At 37.7% G+C, this 19,877-nt stretch overlaps 1 protein-coding gene across 2 annotated transcripts in view; it reads left to right on the top strand.

The window, feature by feature from the left end:
- Positions 1–336: 336 nt before the first annotated feature.
- The window catches only part of MBNL1 (muscleblind like splicing regulator 1), a 201,611-nt gene continuing 182,070 nt past the window's right edge, over positions 337–19,877 (top strand). Inside the window, exon 1 of one of the 2 annotated variants that reach the window (XM_022582790.3) lies at positions 337–443. The gene's annotated coding sequence lies outside the window, so the exon portion shown is untranslated. The remainder of the gene's footprint in view (positions 444–19,877) is intronic. The other variant, XM_022582806.3, reaches the window with a different exon arrangement.

Here is a 19,877-nt window from a genome sequence, read left to right as displayed (position 1 = left end):
TCCTCATGTATCAGCTTGATAATTTTCTTCCACACAGAGCAGTATTTTCTGTTCCTCTATGATTATCATTTAGTCACACAGGAAATGTTTCCTCATGTAAATGAGCATTACTTAAGTATAGATTTCAATAACTTTTCTAAAATTTGCTTACACATATAAATATGTGTATACATTAATTATGTATGTATACACATAAATTATAGCCTGTTACCATGATTTCAAGTGTAAGCTTTGTGAATAATTTTCCGTTCTCCATAGAATTTATAAAGCATAATTACTCTGGTGTTTCACAACTTCCTCTTTTGGTAGACTATCCTTTTGCAGAGGGAAAAAAAATGTGTCTAGAGAAGAGAGCGGAGCAGAGAACAGAGCTCTTTGAGGTGTCGATAGTTTAACTCAACTATTTAAGCAGCTCAACAAGCAACTGTAAATAAGACATAGAGGTAAGAAGAAAGTGTTACTTGTTATTTTTCATTTTATTTGGATTGCTACTTATAGAATAACAGTTCTATAACAGTAGGTTAATAACAGTAGGTTAGATAAAACCGATACCTCTCTCAAGTAAGTAGTCAATATTTCAAATGAAAAAGTTTAGTAAATTTATGTTTCAACTTCATACAGCATTTAAAAAGCTGGAAATTTTAAAAGTTCTTATCGATCGCTGAATTATTTTAACTACAAAGTAAAACATTCTCTTTTTTTCATAATTTTGTACACAGTTTAGTGCTAAAAGAACTTTTATATTAATAATAAATTTTGAGAACTTTTTTCTTCCCCAACTCTAGCAAATTCCTAACATTTGTAAATTCTCCTACATATATTGCCTTGTTAATTTTGCATATTATTAGTTGAACGTTTTACAGGGAAAAGATATTCTTGCATTTGTTTACCCACTGTGAAAATATATTGTATTAATTAAAATGTGACATTTCAGTGTTATTTTTCATATCATCACATTGCAGCGATACGTAAATACTTTAGGAGCAGTTTGTAGTGTAGATGATATGATTTAAAAATTTAAATAAGTAAATCTAATTTTAGAAATTCATGTTTGCCTTAATAAGATTAATTACAGTTTAATGCCTAGCAATGGAACAAGAACTAAAACAAGGTAAGACCATTTGCATTCATAACTGGAGGTCAAACTAAGCTGAAACTGATCTCATTAAGAAATTCTAAAGTAATCTAAATCCAGCAGAATTTGTTTTCTTGTTGTTCTAATCTAGAGTAATGTTTACACATATTAACATTAATTTATTGTATTAATACAATTGTATTCACTATATAGCAATTGTATTTAATATAATTTAATACAATTGTATTCATTATATAGCAATTTTTAAATCCTCCTTTTAAAAACAATTGGTTTCTATGTACTTTGGCAAAACATTACAATTTATTTTAATACATCTTTAAAAAGAAAAATGCAGTTATATACACATACATATAAATAATATATATAGTCAAATAATAATTTGAATGCTTACTTGACTTGGTTTGCATTTTAATTAGAATACTCACATGGCTTCCAAAAGAGAAAGTCTACATTGTTCCATCAATTAATGGATTTAATTTTTACTGTTTTGGTAAACAGTACTGTCATACTGGTTCTACTACATTACCTGGAAAAAAGCTTTTTTTTTTTTAAACTATTTTCATGCAATGTGCTGTAACAAGAGTTGCTGTCTTTTGATTATAGGGAGAAGAAAAACAGACTGTTAAAAACAGACTGTTCGTGTTATAAATTCAGAAAGTATAAAGTTTGACATCCTTAACTAGATCAACATTTTAGTATTGAGAAATCCATTAAAATTGTGCATCTTCACCTTTATGTATCATACACTAGTTAAACACTACTTCCATCAGGACTTCGTTATGTTATTTGCAACAATACCATTTTTAATGCCCCTCTCTTTTAAAAAATGATGGAAGTATTTTTAAATGTCCAGAATTTTAAGTATGAGGTATTTTGACATCATGAGCTATTAAGTGCTGTGGGTGTGCTATACATAGTGTGGTATTACGCTGAATAACTGATAACAACCAAGAGAAAACATAACCCAAGGAAATTACAATCTAAATTGATCACTGCTGCAAATTCAGAACCACAAATGAAGGCTAAAGAAGTAGAGAAAATGCTATCTTGCTAGCAAGACAGATGTGTTGATGTTGTTGAGAATTACTAAAGTCTCTGAATGAACAGTCTAGTGCTAGACTATGCAAAATAAGCTTAGAATTTTTTCTGCCTTTGAGAAAATTATATCTACAGAAAAAATTAGCGCCTATATGGCTGTGTTTGCATAAATCATATAGATTGTTGAAGGGGATATTCTTGGCATTATTAGGAAAACAGCTGGACGCATTGCACAGGCTTTTTATTTCACATACTGTTATTACAACAAACATTTAGACCCTGCTCACACATCCAAAATTTTTAAGTGACGTTAGATATAATATTGTAAATAATTCATTTCTGGAAAACACAAATTTTGACTTTTGCACTATAGACACATATTTTACTATGTTTTGTTAGGATTACATTCATGTGACCCACTATCTAAGACATAAATTTTCATTGAATCTAATAAAAGTTAAAACTGGATGACCGCTGTATGGCATTGTGAAATTTTATACCTGTCTTAATAAGACACGGTTGACTGTGTGACCTGTGGGTGATCTTGCTGGAGATCCGTTAGACTATCGAGATCCAGGGTTGATCCAGCTAATCTCACAGTTCCCTGGCTGTCTCCTCTTTCGCAGTATGAACTTCCCAAAACTGCCCACCTGTAGAAGAGAATGCTGCTAACAGAGGGCTCTATCCCACCCGAATATATCATCTTTCAAATAATAATTTTACTTTGAAACAACGTTATTTGTTTTTGACATAAATAACTGGATTTGCAAAAGAACTTTTGAAACACTGAAACATTTCTTTGTTGTTTGTTTTGCTTTCCCTCCTTTTGGCTATTTCCCCATTTGCTAAAAAAAAACAAAGACAAGAAAGTTTGTTGCCTGAAAGAAAGATTATGGCTTAAGCGCAGACTAAGAAGGACGCAATGTTTTAAATTCAGAAACAAAAATACTCTAAATCTAGGTAATGTGGGTCTTTCAGCATTTTAAAAGCAAATTTGTGTCCACCTACATCTGTTGATCTTCTATTTATTTTTAATGTATGTGACTTCCAAAGAAGTGCCACATGTAGCCTATTCATATTTATTTTATTAATAAAAATATGTGCTAAATAAATCGGAAAGTTCTTGTTTTCCCAAAAATATGCACTGTGGAACTATGGGTTGTCTGTGAGATAGAATATGAATCTCATTTCCATATAAGAAATAATTTCCGTAAATATAAAGAATAAAGGCAAGTCCTTGTATACTTCTGAGTATTCCCATTTAAAACAATATGTTAAGTGCAGTCTAATTTACACATCTGCACTGTAGAAAATAAATACACTGCTAATTTATTGTAAATCAACTATACGCCAATAAAAATTTTTTTAAACTGCTAATTTTAAAAATATTTAAAATGCAAATAATTTGTTTTTTGAGCATTATTGTTATATTTCCAACACTTACCTGACATCATTGATATTTTTTATTATTTTACATGAACTAAAATCAGGCAGTTAGATTTGATGTTTTCCAAATTGCTTTTAGCTTTATGTTTTCATTATTCCATGCGTGTACAAGAAATAAGTTTTAATTTTTCAGTATTATTGAGGAAAATGCTAAATTTGGATTTTAAAATCCAAATTTAAAGAAAATTTATTATTCTATTTTACAGATATTTCATCATAAGCCTTTAGTTTTTTATGTATGTAGTCATTATCACATTCTCAAAATTCTTCTTATTGATGTAAATAGTAATATGATCTGCAAAAAATATCACCAGTTCTGATTCTGAAAATAAACTTAGTAGAATTTTTCTTTAAGTATAACTTAGTTCAATTTATTTTTCCTTTTTATAAGAAAAACTATAAGGAGATGCATTTATTCTTTTCCTGTGTTGGTGAACAGATCTGAATTAGAGGGAAGGCAAAAACATTCTCTGTGCAATTAGGCGGCTTTCTGAGTAAAATAAAATCAGATAGCTGATGGCAATGGACTTTTTAAAATGCTCACTAGAAATGCTTGTTACACTTCATTTACTTAAAAGTTTTTTTTATTTAGAAATAATTTCAAGCTCAAAAAAGTTGTAAAAATAAAAATGGTATAATGAACTCCCATATACTGTTACCCAGGTTTGCTTAATCTTAATATTTTACCCCATTTGCTTTATAATTTGCTCTCATTCTTTCTTTCTATCTTTCTACCTCCATTTTTTTTTTTCTGAACCACTTGAGGGCACATTACAAACAACATGACCCTTTACTTCAGTGTGTAATTACTGAAAATAGAAGTCTCTTATTTAACAGTTACATATAATTATCTACTTCATAAATTTACATGGATACAATACTTTAATCTCATATTTGTTCATATTACGATTTTGCTATTTATCTAACAACACCCTTTATAATATTTCCCCTTCCAGTAAAGGACTCAGTCTAGAGTCATGAATCACATTTAGTTGTAATGTCTCTTTAGCCTTCCTTAATCTGGAATATTTCCACACTATTTCTTTGTCTTTTATGGAATTGAAAATTTTAAAGAATACAGTTTATCCACCTACTCTTTTTTCTATTCTTTTTAACATCAAGTTCCTCATTTTGTATTTGACATTTTTTCATGGTTAGATTGTGGTTATGCATTTTCTGCTAGAATACTGCACATATAGGTGATGTTGTTCCTCTCATGCTATCACATCTAGAGGCACATGATGCTCACCTGTCCCACACTGGGAGTGTTAATTTTGGCCACCTAGTCAAGGTATTGCTTAATTTCTCCATTTTATTAGGAAGGCTCCTAGTGAAAAAATTTCCAGTTGGGCTTCGCATTAACTGGAGTTCTCATCTGATGCAACCTGTACTATAATGGTTACCAAATGATGATTTTCCAGCTCCAGCACTCCCTGCACATTTTCATCAGTCTTGCACATTCTAAGCAAAAGAGCGCTCTTCTCTCCCATTTATTTATTAATTTATGTATCTATCTGTTACTGGTGTGAACTCATGAATTTCTGTCTTTTCAATGGTTATAATTCATTACTGCTTTAATTATTTTGGTGCTCAAACGGTCCCTATTTAGCCAATGGAGCCCTCTCTTTCTGACTTCTGATGCCTCTGTGGCACCTCCCCATCATGTTAGTGAGTACTTTCTGGCAGAAGAAGATGTTGTAGGCTGGTCTGGTACCCATCCTGTTTCACCCCTGGAATCATTCATTTCTCATCTCCTTTAGTGGGGAACGGTGTTAGAGGCTCAGATCTGGATGCTTAGCATATCCACTGCCACTGAATATTTTTGCCTCTTGACTCTTTCAGGAGAAATATGTTAATGCACATACATATGTAGAGACATAAACACAAAAATATGCATTCATAAATGCTTATGCATAAAAACTTTTGTATACACACACCTCTCTTTTGGACATCATGAGTTCATCTGATAGCTCCAATTCCAACCTCTCCCTGTAGGGTTCTTTCTTGCCCTTCCCTATTCCATATTTGTGTGCTCCTCCTTCCACAGTGTGAGCCCTGGATCCTAACATCAACATGCTTACTCGTGCCCTCAACCCTATGATACATCTCTAAAATAATTTCTAAATTGCTTTACCAAAACCACTACCACAATAAACAAACCTACTGAAAAAAAGGGCAGAGTTTGTGTGCACTTCTCTTCCCCACACCCATACCCCACCAAATAATGTATTTGTAAATTACTGGATGGATAAATTTTCCTTCCTTCCTTCCTCTTTCCCTCCATCCCTCACTCTCTCTTCTTTTCCTTTTCAGTCAGGGTTATAATATTCATTTAAAATACAATTAGATTCATTTGTTTCAGTTTGTTTCCAGTTTTAAGTTTTCTTCCTTTGCATTCTTTTTGCTTTTATTTTATTTTTTGAATTGATTTAATCTTTTTTTTTTTTTAAGCCATGGAGATGAATTGCTACTTGCCTGGGGACATTTCTATTAAACAAGCTTGATACAACCTAATTCAAATGTTATGATACAATTCAGAAATACCTGTTCGAGTTGCTGGTTGAACTTTTATCTTTACATTTCAATTCTGCGCAGTCTACATTTAGTCTAAAGTCAGTTATTCTCTTGCGTATTGCAAAAAGTGACCATTTCAGATGAGAAAGTAGATATCTGTAGTACTTGGCCAACCTTATGAGTTTATCATTCCAGAGATTTTTTTAAAGTTAATTGTATATATATCACCACATTTACAAAAAATAATTAGAAAAGAAAGTAAGATAAGAAGTAACCATGAATTTGCGTAGTCCATAAACATCGGAAAAAATTCTCACCCTTCTATAGAAGTGATTCTAGAATGTTCCTGCCCCCAGCCCTTCCCCATATTCTACTCCAGTGCTTATAACTATGAATACATTCTAATATTTGTGGCAGCAAGAGCAAGTGGGTCTATGTCAAAAGATTCATGTTCAAATTCAGTTCTGTCACTTACTGACTTTGGATCTTAGATAAGTTACTTGTCTTCCCTCTCCAGATATCTAGTCCCATACCTTTAAATTTAAAAAAATCCATACCTCCTTAACTTTCTGCCAACTTCTGGATTCATACCTCAAAGTGATTATTAAACTTCTTCACTCAGGTATTAACAGATATGTCAAAGTCAATAGGTCCAAATAAAAAACAAAATCTCCTTATTGCCTACCCTTCTCTGCTCCATCCCCAATCTTTGGTCAGTAAATGGCACCATCTTATACTCAGTTATCTAGGTCAAAAGCATCATTAATTTCTTTCTTTGCCTCACCTACATCCTACTTGTCAGCAAGTCTGTTAATATATTTTTCTAAAATATACCCCAGCACTGATCAGGCTTACCCCTTCTGCCATCTTGAGCACCATGTGAGACACTGTCATCTCTGTTGAAGGCATCTCTGTTCTTGTTCTAGCCTAAGAAATTTATCTTTTTCTACTCATGCATCCTTGCCAGCATGACTCTTTAAAACATAAATCATATCATATAACTTGCTGCTCAAAATTCTTCAATGGCTTCCTATTTTAATTGGGATAAAATTCAAATTTTTCCTGATAGTTTATATGTCCTGTCCTCCACCTACATCTCCTCCTTCATATCCTACTTCTCATCCCTTCACTCACTATGCTCTGACTCCACTCTTCATTTTGCTCCTAGGGTATCTTAACCTCATTTCTGACTCAGGGACTTTGCACATGCTCTTCCTTCTCTTTTCATGGCATGCTCTTCCCACACGTATTATTGTGACACAATCATTCTTTATTCAGACCTCTGCTCAAATGTTTGTTCCTCCAAAGGGTTGTCTTCCATAACCAACCGAAGATTTTATTGTAGTGTCCCTATCCCAGTCACTCTCTATCCTTTTCCCCATTTAAATTTTCTAGATAGCACTTAATACTAAATAAAATTTTCATCTTTATTTCTTTATTCAATTATTTATTGTCTGTTCCTCCCACTAGAATGTAAGTTCCATGAGGGTAGGGATTTGGTCTGTTTTGTTCATGATATATCCTCAGTATCTAGAACACTGCATGGAGTATAGTAGGTACAAAAATAAATCATTAAGCAAAAGGCTTTGATGTTTCTAAGCCTCATGTACAGGCATAATAAAAATAACAGCTGGGCTTCCCTGGTGGCGCAGTGGTTGAGAGTCCGCCTGCCGATGCAGGGGACACGGGGTCGTGCCCCGGTCCGGGAAGATCCCACATGCCGCGGAGCGGCTGGGCCCGTGAGCCAGGGCCGCTGAGCCTGCGCGTCCGGAGCCTGTGCTCCGCAGCGGGAGAGGCCACAACAGTGAGAGGCCCGCGTATCACAAAAAAAATAAAAAATAAATAACAGCTATCTCCCAAGGTTGTCTGGAAGAAGCCAAGGTTATGATAGTGCTCTAAACTGCCATGCAATTGTCAGGTGGGGATAATTCTGTTACCATTGAGTGAAAGGAACTGAAACAAAAAAGTAGTCCCTGGAGACAACAAATGGACCAAGAAGTTCTCTTTTTTGTGTGTGTTGGCTTTTTTCCACTGAGCTAAAAAGAGATGAGTTCACAGTGGCTGCCGCTACCCTCTTAGAATCCAGAGGGGCAGTTGCTGTGCATTGCTGCCCCATGGCTTCTACACTTTTTCTACCCATGCCCTCACCACCAAGAAAAACATGCGCCTGTTCTTCTTGGCCAGTTAGGGTTCATTGCTTTCTTCAAGCCAGATGGAAGAGCAATCTCCTTCCAGAATACTTTCTTGATGAACCATCTGTCTGTGCCGTCCTCATGGCTATGCATGCAGTTCACATATTGTTTTGTAATTATTTCCTGGTTCTATTTTTGGTCTTGAAGTGGATTATAAAGCTACTCTAGGAAAACTTTTTTTTTTTTTTTTTTTTTTGGCCTGTGCAAAATGTCAAGTTTAAGGTTATAAACATAAAACTTGGTTCTTGAGATTATTAGGCCCCAAATAACAGTGGTGGTGATGATGCTAATAATAGCTTTATTATACGTTTAGCACCAGTTTTTAGTAACATTGTATGTCACTTTTCAGTACTATTTTTTAGTACCATTTAAAAATATTATTGTATTTCAGGTGCTTCCCATGAGTAATTTAATACCCTCACCAACACTGTGAAATTAGTACTATTATTCCCATTTTACAGATTTAAGAGAAAAAAGAGAGAGATCTTCAGAGAGAGGTAGCTTGATAATGGTCACAAAACTGATCTTGGTGTGTCTTTTCTCTAAGCTGGGTCATTATCGTGGTATTATACTGCCTCTACTACTTATTTACTGAGAAGCAAGGTAGGCAGAGCTGTGGCTTAGATACTGTTAGAAATTTATAGACTATGTGGTATAATCCCTGCCTCAGAAATCTTACAATCTAGTAGATGAAATATTAAAAGAAGTGGATTTTGAGACCCAGTATGAAAAATATATAAGATATATTATATGCCTTTTGAGACGTCAAAATAATTGAAAGCTATACTTCTGGGTATAGTGATGGCACAGGCTTCCTGAAGGAATCAGCTTTAAAGTTGAACCATCAACATTTAATTGGTAGAAAAGGGATAATAAATTTTTTGGAAAATTTCAGAAAAGTTTCAAAGAAGTAAAAAAATGTCAATATTACATGAATTTAATATTGGGTAACTTTTTTTCTATTTTACGGTCCTCCCACACGAGGTATTTGGTGACCCTGACTTTGTGGTTCTTCTCAGGAAGTGGGTTATGTGAAGAGAAGATTTTTAATTCTTGTGAGAAGACTCTGTTTTCATTTTGAAGTGTGTTTATTCATGTATTCCTACATCAAGCATCATGCATTGAGCACTGTTCTAGATGCTGGGGGAACAGTGATGGACAGGACCAAGATTCTATACTCAACATTCTACCCTTCAGTCTAGTGGGGAGAGACAATGAGTAAACCAATAGACGAGTAAATTTTTTAAAAGGGAATTTCAGATGAGGGTAGCATCACGAAGAAAATTAAGCAAAGTAGAAGGACAGAGAGACAGCTGGCCTCCCGAGGTGGCCTCTCTGAACGTGTAATATTTAAGCCAAGACCTGAATGATGAGAAGGCTGAGAGAACCATGGACTCTGGGAAGAGTGGCCCAGGAAGAGTAACGGGCAAGGGCAAGTGCAGAGGCAGGAATGAGTTTGGCATATCTGCATATCTGAGAAGCAGAAAGAGTCCAGTCCTCGGAGGGAAGTGGAAGATGAAGCTAAGGAGAACTGAGGTGGACAAAGGGCCAGGGAACCTACGTTGTAGGCCAAGGAAAGGAGTTGTACAGTGTGAGCAAATATTTGCAAGGACATGCACATGTGTGTATTGGGTAGAGGAGTACATGAATGACCCATTCATTATCTGTGTTTAACACAGGCCAGGAAAGGCTGTTGTTTGAAGAGAAGCAGGAATTACTACATAGGCCAAAAGCTTTCTTAGGAGATAAATTATTATATTTAGATAAATTTCAGATAAGCTAAGTTTACCTTCAGAGGTTAACTACATTTTCTTGCCTTTTCATTTCCATAATAGGTGTGAGTTTGATAAAAGTGAAAGGGTCTCAAATATCATTTAAATTTGTCAACTTAAGATTTTTCAGCAAGATTGCCACGGACTAACTGACCCCAATCGTGGTCATTGAAGATAGGTTCACTGATGTCTGGTAATGGGGTCATTAGGCACCTTCGTTTCTGCACGGATCTAAAGCAGAAAAGACTAGAGAAAAGGCTGTTTTCCAGTGCCTGGAGACAACAGATGTTCCTTTGTTTATTCTTCCTAAATCACAGTGCCAGTGATGATAGGGGCCCTTGCAATATCAACCTGTTCCTCTTCTAAGTAGTAGTAACTTACTTTGCATTTTCCATGGTAATTATAAATTTCCTCTGATTTATTTTTATTATCCCAAGAGCTCTAAATGACCCAATTACTACCACTTAAATCCTAGAGTTAGTTGGACACAACTTTTTGAGGGAGGTGGGAGGTGGAGTATGATTTGGGAAGGGAATATAAGCTAGCTTACTGAAAAGGATATATTCTTTTTTTTTTTAATGGAGTAAACAAACTCAATATTTAAGAACGATTGGCCTCCCCCTATACTTAAGAAATGAATTACAACTAGTATGACTGCTTCTCTGTCTGGTTTGGGTTAAGAGCCGACAAAGAAAAAAATCTACTTCTGACCTTGAACTGAGTATGTCCTAGAAGGATGGCAATGGGTGGGGTGGAGAGGAACACAATCATAATTTCCCCAAGGCAGGCAGACATGATACTGTAGGAGTCAGAAGCTAACTTTTGAGTACTCCTGACAATGCCCAAGTAGAAAACCATTATGCTACCAGTTTCGGGAAGTGTGGAGGGGTGCAAATGACTTATGTGTTATTTAAGCAGTGCATTCCATCCTATAACGTAAATATGTGGGTGTGATGACTGACCATGTTATTGGACTAATGCAAAGTGTGAGATGGTGTGTGGTTCCCAAGTGCGTGAGGGAATAAATGCAGGAATATCTGCAGTGTGTGAATATTAGAGACCAGTCCTGAAACATGAAGCCACTCTCTGACCTGCCACTTACCATAGTTGGGCAGTTTAACCAAGAAGCAAAGCTACTGAAACTATGGAGTTGCAGGTTTTCTGCAATAAGAATAGTACATATTTGCTGACGTGAACAAGATTCAGGAGGGAAGCACAGAAAGAACACGTGGGCTTGGGGTGTGACTCTATTTAGTTAACTTGGGGCGGAGAGTTGTCCAGAATTGGAGGCTAAGAATGCTTTCTCCAGGCCAAGCAGACTCTCCTCCTGCCTTATTTGGCTTTGTTCTTCTGACGGTGACCCATCATGTTGGAAAAGAATCTCTTTCAAAAGTGTAAATGTTCCTCTTTCTGCGGGTGATGTCATCATTCCTGTGGTCCAAGCCTTTGTTACTAAATAGTACTTAGCAACACATAATCATTATTTTCTCCTCGTAGAGTTCTGAGCATGTTCGTTCTGATGAAGTTGAGAGAGATATTTTTTTCAGGGAGGTAGGAGTAAAATCTGAAAAAGGGGAAGCTATGTCTGAAAGGATCTCTTGACTAGAGTTACTTAAAAGAAGCAAGTAGACAACAAAATTTTTATCCTGTGGCAACAGCTTTGACTGGGTTAAAAAAAAATCATAATTTCACGCACGGTTCCAAAGGAAGTGGTTTCCATGCAACTGTGCATATAAACTGTTCTTTAAAGTGGTAGATGTCTTTTTTTTTTTTAATTTAAACTCTATTTTTTTTTTTTTTATGGCTGCGTTGGGTCTTCGTTGCTGCGCGCGGGCTTTCTCTAGGTGCGGTGAGAGGGGGCTACTCTTCCTTGCGGTGCACAGGCTTCTCATTGCGGTGGCTTCTCTTGTTGCGGAGCACGGGCTCTAGGCACACGAGCTTCAGGAGTTGCAGCACGCGAGCTCAGTAGTTGTGGCTCACGGGCTCTAGAGTGCAGGCTCAGTAGTTGTGGCACACGGGCTTAGCTGCTCCGTGGCAGGTGGGATCTTCCCGGACCAGTGTTCGAACCCTTGTCCCCTGCATTGGCAGGTGGATTCTTAACCACTGCGCCACGAGGGAAGTCCCTAAAGTGGTAGATGCCTTTTGCTTGGCTTGGCTTGTCCTTCTTATGATTTCCCTTGTAAAGTGGGTGGGGAAAGTTGGACAAATGAAAGCTGTTCACTGGCCAATTAAGAGAGATGTTTCTCAAGTGCCTGTTTATCATTCCAGGGAACATCTGGGATTCCCTTTTTAATTACATCCTACCTGTCTATTCAAAAAACTGTAAGAGGAGCTGTCTTTTCATTTTGTGAAAAATAGCTGTAAATTTCTTAAAGTTGTAATGTGATTTTAATCACCATATTTTGAAAAGACTTGAAGTTTAAACTGAGCTTGTTCTTTAAATATTCTAGATTTTTAAATTCGTAATTACTATCCACTTAAAGTAATAACAATAGCTATAACTTATCAAATGCCTCACTCATGTTAGGTTAATTCTCATGAAGTCATTCATCAGCACAATTTTATGAGGTAGACATTTTAAGTTCACAGGAAACTGAGACTTGGAGAGACTGTCCAGAATCTCATGTCTAGTAGACTCCAAAGACTCTTTTATCTCACAGGAGCCAAGGTCATGGGCAGAGCAGCAGCTTTTGAAAAATTACCCCCTGTTGTTTAACCTGATTCTTCTAAAGAGTGTGGTGCAAACACAGGTCATTGCACGAGGCTGGGGAGACGGATATGCCTTGTTTCAAGAGCATGCAACAACACAGGCAGAGGGGCAAGGTGGCAGCAGCCGTGACTGTTGCCAGTGGAAACTGGCCCATGTGTCATATTTGGCATGTGTATACCTGTTGCCAATAACCCCAAAGTAGACAGTGTGTTCCCTTTAGTCACCCAGTAAGTTAGTCATAAATGAAATGGACTTACTTCAGTTGTCTTCTTCCATCATGGTAAGGAAGATAAACAAATGTGTGCCAAGTATCATCCATGTACTCCGTTTTCCTAATAATTTGGCTGCCTCACATAAATTGGATATTTGGTGACAAGTATGCCCTTTTCTACAAGCTTAAGTCTAATCTGAGTTAAGTTCCCAGGGACCATGTAGAGTTTTCAGTATTTAGGGACCTGACGAAGTGTTTACAGCTTCTTCCAAGAAAGACCTACCAGTATATTGTAAGAATAAACAGACTTCAAAGTCATCACAAGGAGAAAAACTGTTCTGGCTAAGTCTGTAATTTAGAGTATCTTTAGAGAAGAAAGACTTTATGAAAAGAGAGGCTCTGAGTGGCCAGCCTCTTTTGTACAGTTACTTTTTTCTTTATTTAATTGTAAAGACTAAATGACAGGTAGGAAAGTGCTTTTTTTTGCAGGAACGTGGGCGTCTTGAAGCTGTGGAAGGAAGTTACCTTGTGCATGGGAGTAAGCATGTGGGTAGGAGTTGTACACCACCGCTCTATTGCTAGTCTAGAATAATCATGCATAAACATCTTTACGGTGGCACCTGAACAGAATTAATAAACTCCTATCAAAGGCACTTGATACATTGTTTAAAATAAGCACATATTACCTTTTATATCCAGGAATAGTAAAAAAAATTTTTTACATCGGAAACAAGGATAAAAAAGTCCTGTAACTTTGACAAAAACAAAGATAATACAAGTGGATTTTCATATATTAATTCAAAAGCTGACATACTATACTCTCCAAAAGTGTGAGAGAGAAGCTGGCTTTGTCTGTAGGTGTCATAGCCTTAAAAGATTAAACCCAGGAAATGAATGAAAGTAAACACCAAAGAACACAGCAAGAGCAGAGTAGTAATGATCAGTCACAGATTTCTTTAAACCTTGCCCTCGGGGGCTGTGTGGTGGACACCCTTCATCTCAACAGAAATAAAGTCACTGTTTCACACAACAGTAATAGAATTCTGTCTTACAAATGAGGAGGAATTCAAGCAGTGTAGATGTGTAGTTTAAGTACTGTGATGGCTCTCACAGAGCTATAATTTCAGATGTTTGAATTCAGTGAAATAAAGGGGAGATCATAAAAATAATAATCCTCTGTCTTTTGAGTTTAGATTCACCTATTCACATGTTTTTCCTTCCCTTTCACTACACTTTGCAAATTTGTATTGTTTACTTAATTGATTATAATTACTTATTATTTCATATCTGTTGCCCCGTGGGACTGTATGTTTCAAGAGGCTTGGGGTCCAGTGTTACACACCCTGTAGCCTCAGATTCCAGGAAAGGCCAGAATTATGCCAGGTGCTCAGTGACTATTTGTGGACCAGATAGGAAAGTTGACAGCAAAACAACTTAGAGGGAAAATGCAGCAGTTACCAGTGAGCTGGTGGCCTGCGGCCAGAAAAGTCTGAAAGGGAGAAGAATGTTCAACATTGTCTAGAAATACATAAATGACTGAGAAGGCTAGATGGGATCAGGTCCTGTCAGCAGTTACTCATTGCTAAGCCGGTGACAGAAATACAGGCATTTGAGTCCAGCCAGGTGTGGCCAGGAGAGCCACATTCTGGCTGACGGCACATTCACAAAGACAGTAAATTAAGACTTGTAACATTACCCACAAATGAGATTCAAATGAGAAATGTCCTATTAATTTATTTGTATTTATGATTTAACTATGTTAGTTTGTTGAGTGAATTTATAAAACATACTAAAGTTTGCCAAAGACTTTTTATTTCAAAAAAAGTCATATATATACATATATATGTATATATTCATATAACATTTTCATATATATGTATGCATATACATATATGTATTTACTCTAGAATATATATATTTTTCTTTAGTCTGATATAAATAAACCCAAAAGGAAGTGGCCCAGGATACTCAGAGGCCCTGATGTCATTCTCAACTGTGCTCATGATCACAATTTCTTAGAAAGAGGCAGGGTATAGAATTTTAAGCAAACAGCAACCTAAGCCTTATAGAACATGTAGGATTATCCTCTGTGTGGGCTTGATTGTTTCTCTAGCTTGTTTTTAAGCCCACAGGTCACTGATGCTTACGTGGTACAAAGTGAGACATGTTTTGGTGGCCTAAGGAGCATCATGTCCAACCAGGTGCATGACAAAGGTGCCGCAGCATCTAACCTCCCCACAACTAGCCTGCCTCCTGCGTTTCTACATGCATGTGGGCAAACCTAAACTCGATTTGAGATAATGTTTCCTGCAGAGAACACTGTTTCTATTGTGCCAGACAAACTTGCCAAGGGGAGGGAACAGAGCAGGTCCATACATTGCCACTGATTCTGAGGGATTTTATTTCATAAACTCTAGCTCAGCAGTTGGAAACCTTGGCTGTATAGCGGGATCATCTGAGAAACTTAAAAAAAATATTGGTGGGGACATCCCTGGTGGTGCAGTGGTTAAGAATCCGCCTGCCAATGCAGGGGGCACGGGTTCGAGCTCTGGTCCGGGAAGATCCCACATGCCACAGAGCAGCTAAGCCCGTGCACCGCAACTACTGAGCCTGCGCTCTAGAGCCCGCGAGCCACAACTACTGAGCCCATGTGCCACAACTACTGAAGCCCGCGCACCCAGAGCCCGTGCTCCACAACAAGAGAAGCCACTGCAATGAGAAGCCCGCGCACCACAACGAAGAGTTAGCCCCCGCTCACCGCAACTAGAGAGAGCCCACACACATCAAAGAAGACCCGACGCAGCCAAAAATAAATAAATAAAAACCTTGAGGATATTAAAAAAAAAAATTGATGCTTGGGTGCCACTCCCAGAAATTCTGATTTAATTGCAACCCAGAGATAGACGGTTGCACTCTATAGATCCAAAATGTAGCCAAAGTCAAGAACCACTGCCCTAGTTTCAGTCTCCTCATTTCTAGGAGGGCCTCATAAATGCTATCTCACACGTCTCTTGTGAGGGTTCAAAGAGATAATGTGTGTAATAGGAATCCATAATATTGCTGAATTCACCAGTTTCCCTTCTTCCTTTATTTCAGGAGGGGAAATAGAAAGCGAAGGACGTGGGGTTGGGGTAGTCTGGGAAAGTGAGGAGGAGAGATCCATAGAGCCCTCTAACTTCTGCCTATTAGCAGTTCATTAGGGTTAACAAGCTATCCTTTTGTCAGAGCAAACACTTTTGAAGGATTAAGCCTCATTCTCGCCTTAGTGTGAATGACTTTAATCAGATAATCTCCTATCACCTAGTTGGGGATTTACTATTGAAGGTCTGGGGGAAACAAGGAGAGAGAGAGAGTTGCAAGGGCTGCAAGGGCGGCCTGGAGTTTTTTGAGGGCAGGGTGAGGAAGCCTGCTTGTCTGCAGCCACAGCGTCTGGGAACTAGACTTGACACTCAGTAGGCTTTACATAATGGCAGCATGAAAAATAAGAAAAACTTCCCCTCACGTTGCTAGGGCAATGATTTGTTAAAGCGTTCCTACTGTCAGGTCGCTTGTCTGTCTAATGGCTCTTCCTGACTTTTCGGTGTCTTTCTTTCTGCCGTCAAGCACTTAACGTGTGCCAGGTAATTATACCATTTGCCAGCTGGTTGGGAGTCTACGAGGAGCAAGGCCTTGCCCAGCCCTATCCTCTTTGCCATCTGCTTGGCACATGGGTTTAATTGAATTATTTCACTTGCTACACTCTTTTCCAAATGTGCAGGGTTTTTTCCCTATGTCTGTCCCCCTCTACTAGATTAGACTGTGAGCACCTCGAAGAGATCTTAATTTCCGTGTCCCCAGTGCCGTTTAACTCTTGATACGTAGTGCTCAATAAATACCTGTTAAATGAATCAAGCAGCAGCCGGGAGCCCCTGATGCCTACATTAAGACATTAGAATTAATTTATGACTGCACTGCTTAGTTCCCACACTACTGGACAAGGCAAAGAGGGAAGAAGAGAAAAAAGATGTGTATATGAAGCTCCCGCCATTTGTTCATGTGACAAAAATTGTTCTTATTCAGAAGTCCCTTTAGGACAGCACTCCCCAAACTTTTTGGCACCAGGGACTGATTTTGTGGAAGATAGTTTTTCCACAGGCTGGGGAGGGGTGGAGGGGCAATGGTTTTTCAGAATGATTCAAGAGCATTACATTTATTCTGCCCTTTATTTCTATTATTATTACATTTTAATAATATATATTATACAATTACAATCACATTGTAATATATAGTGAAATATATAATGAAATAATTATACAACTCACCATAATGCAGAATCAGTGGGGGCCCTGAGCTTCTTTTTACTTTCTACTCACTGATAGGGTTTTGATATGAGTCTGTAAGCAACCGATTTATTATGGTGTTTGTGCAGTCAAACCTCTCTGCTAATGATAATCTGTATTTGCAGCCGCTCCCCAGCGCTAGCATCACCGCCTCAGCTCCACCTCAGATCATCAGGCATTAGATTCTCCTACGGAGCGCGCAACCTAGACCCCTCACATGCGCAGTTCACAGTAGGGTTTACACTCGTATGAGAATCTAATGCCACCACCGATCTGACAGGAGGCGGAGCTCAGGCGGTAATACGAGCGATGGGGAGCGGCTGTAAATACAGAAGAAGCTTCGCTCGCTCGCCTGCCACTCACCTCCTGCTGTGCGGCCAGGTTCCTAACAGGCCATGGACAGGTACTGGTCCGTGGCCCAGGGGTTGGGGACCCCTGCTTTAGGACATCACTTGAAACATGGTCTGAAGGTAATTTCTGGAAACAGAAGGGGAAGCAGGAATAAGAGATGCCGACAAAACATCCAGAGAGAGAAAACCCACACAAAGGAATGAGAAGAAAGAAGGATGTGGAATATCATAGAAGCCAAAAGAAAGGAACTTCAGAAATAAATGAGTATATAGATACAGTGGACGTTTAGGAAAAGAAAAATCAACCTTGCTATTGGCAATTTCAGTTTTTTTTGGTTTTTTTTTTTTGCATTTAGGAAGAAATAAGGCAATGGCCACATTTTCCAGATGCTTTTATTCTACATAGAACAGAGTTAACATGTAGAAATGTTTGGATTACAGTCCATAAGATAGTTACACTATAACATTTATACTGTTAGATCTAATAGATACTGTTTTTAAAAGATTACAAGGAGACTCTCTGCTAAACCACAGCACACCATTTTATGAGATGGTAGAAAATATTTCACAATATTACATGTAATTATATATTGTAAGGTAACATAATATAGGTAATATATCCATTTTGACCTTCTGGTATCTGTTTCATAATTATTTTTGTAACATTTTTACTTATTAAAAGACCATTAGTGTACATTTTCTTTTCCTTAATGACAGTCTGTATTAGAAGACAGTGTGTATATCCTAGATAAGAATGTCTAGAAATGTATTACACATTAGACACATGACTTCAGGATCTGGGACGTAGGCTCAGAAATGCTGCACTGTGGGGCAGGAGGCTTGACCCCTTATTAACTGTGAGGTTTTGGTCAGGGGTCAATTCTCCAGTCTCTGTTACTTTATGTGACAAATGAGGATTATTAATGAATATGAATGACATGGGGATATTATTTGCTTTATAAAGTTATATTATGAGGTCAAGTGGGGAAAAAAACAGCACAAAATTGCACATGTAGTACAATAACAATTGTGTAAAAAAATGCGTTGAGGAAAACCTGGAAAGAAGTAAACTAATATTATCAGTGTCTACTTCTGGGAACTGGAATCACTGCTGAATTTCATGAAAATGTTCTGTCTTCAGAAATTTTGAGTTTTCTATCCTGTGTTGACTTGAGGGAAGAAATAAATCTCTCTTTCTCACGCACACACATACACACACACACACACACACACACATTTCACTTCTCTCAAGGCCTGGAGCTGGTCATCTTATGGATTCTCTTCAGCTCTGAGATGGAAGATTCTAATGTTTACTGTATCTCACTGCTATAGGCAACTAAATCACTCTCTTCTCTCAGGTCTTCAGCCATTTGCTGCCTTCGCTGTCCTGGCCAGAGCCCACTCTTCTGGTTTGCTCTCCTTCTCAGCGGCGGTGTATTGCCTGCGTTCCGTTCTGCGATTAGCCTATCAGGCTCCCGCACACGGCAGTCAAGTATAATCTAGTTATCTCCGTGAAAAGCAAATCTGGATCCTGTGCCAATTATACAGGCCCCCCCCAACTTCAATATAACCAAACATGTCAATGGTTCCCACTGAGCAAAATTATCATGATTGGAGCTTTGCATTTTGAGTGTGATTAATTTTATTAAGATTCATCGATTCTCTCACTGGACTGTAAACTCCTTGAGGTTAGGTTTCCCATTAGTTTTTTATCAGTCATGGGATTTCCAGCCCTAGCATGAGCTCAGGATTCAAGGTTCTAGACCTACAGTTCCCACTGCTTTGAATGATTTTTCCCCAGTTCTCACTTCTTTGAGGACTCTGCCTACTTCTGACCATCTCAATCCTTGACCAACTATCCTGTTTAACAAACAGAGCCTCCCCTCCTTTTCCCCTCAACCTGCTTTCTTTTACTTCATAGTACTTACCTCCATCTGAAATTGCCTCAGATGTTTATCTTTTTCTACATATTTATTCTCTACTTGTTTAGTGCCTGTCTCCCTCTAAGAGACTGTAAACTCCTTGAAGGAAGTGATTGGGATGTGTCGTTCATTTCTGTAACCATACTGCCTAGAACAGGACTTAACACAGTGGATACTCCATGAACATTTGTGAAACAGAGGCATTGTGTGAATGTGTTTTCTGTAAGGAAAGAAGGAAGGAAGGATGGAAAAATGGAAAGGAGAAAAAAAGAAAAAACAAGGAAGAAATAGAGGAGGAAAGAATTAT

This window comes from Delphinapterus leucas, chromosome 4, assembly GCF_059928025.1.
Source record: "Delphinapterus leucas isolate spDelLeu-1000000601 "Yukka" chromosome 4, BTC_Dleu_Yukka2, whole genome shotgun sequence".
NCBI lineage: Eukaryota > Metazoa > Chordata > Mammalia > Artiodactyla > Monodontidae > Delphinapterus > Delphinapterus leucas.
The sequence above is the reverse complement of the archived record's forward strand: the minus strand, read 5'-3'. Positions and strand labels throughout refer to the sequence as shown.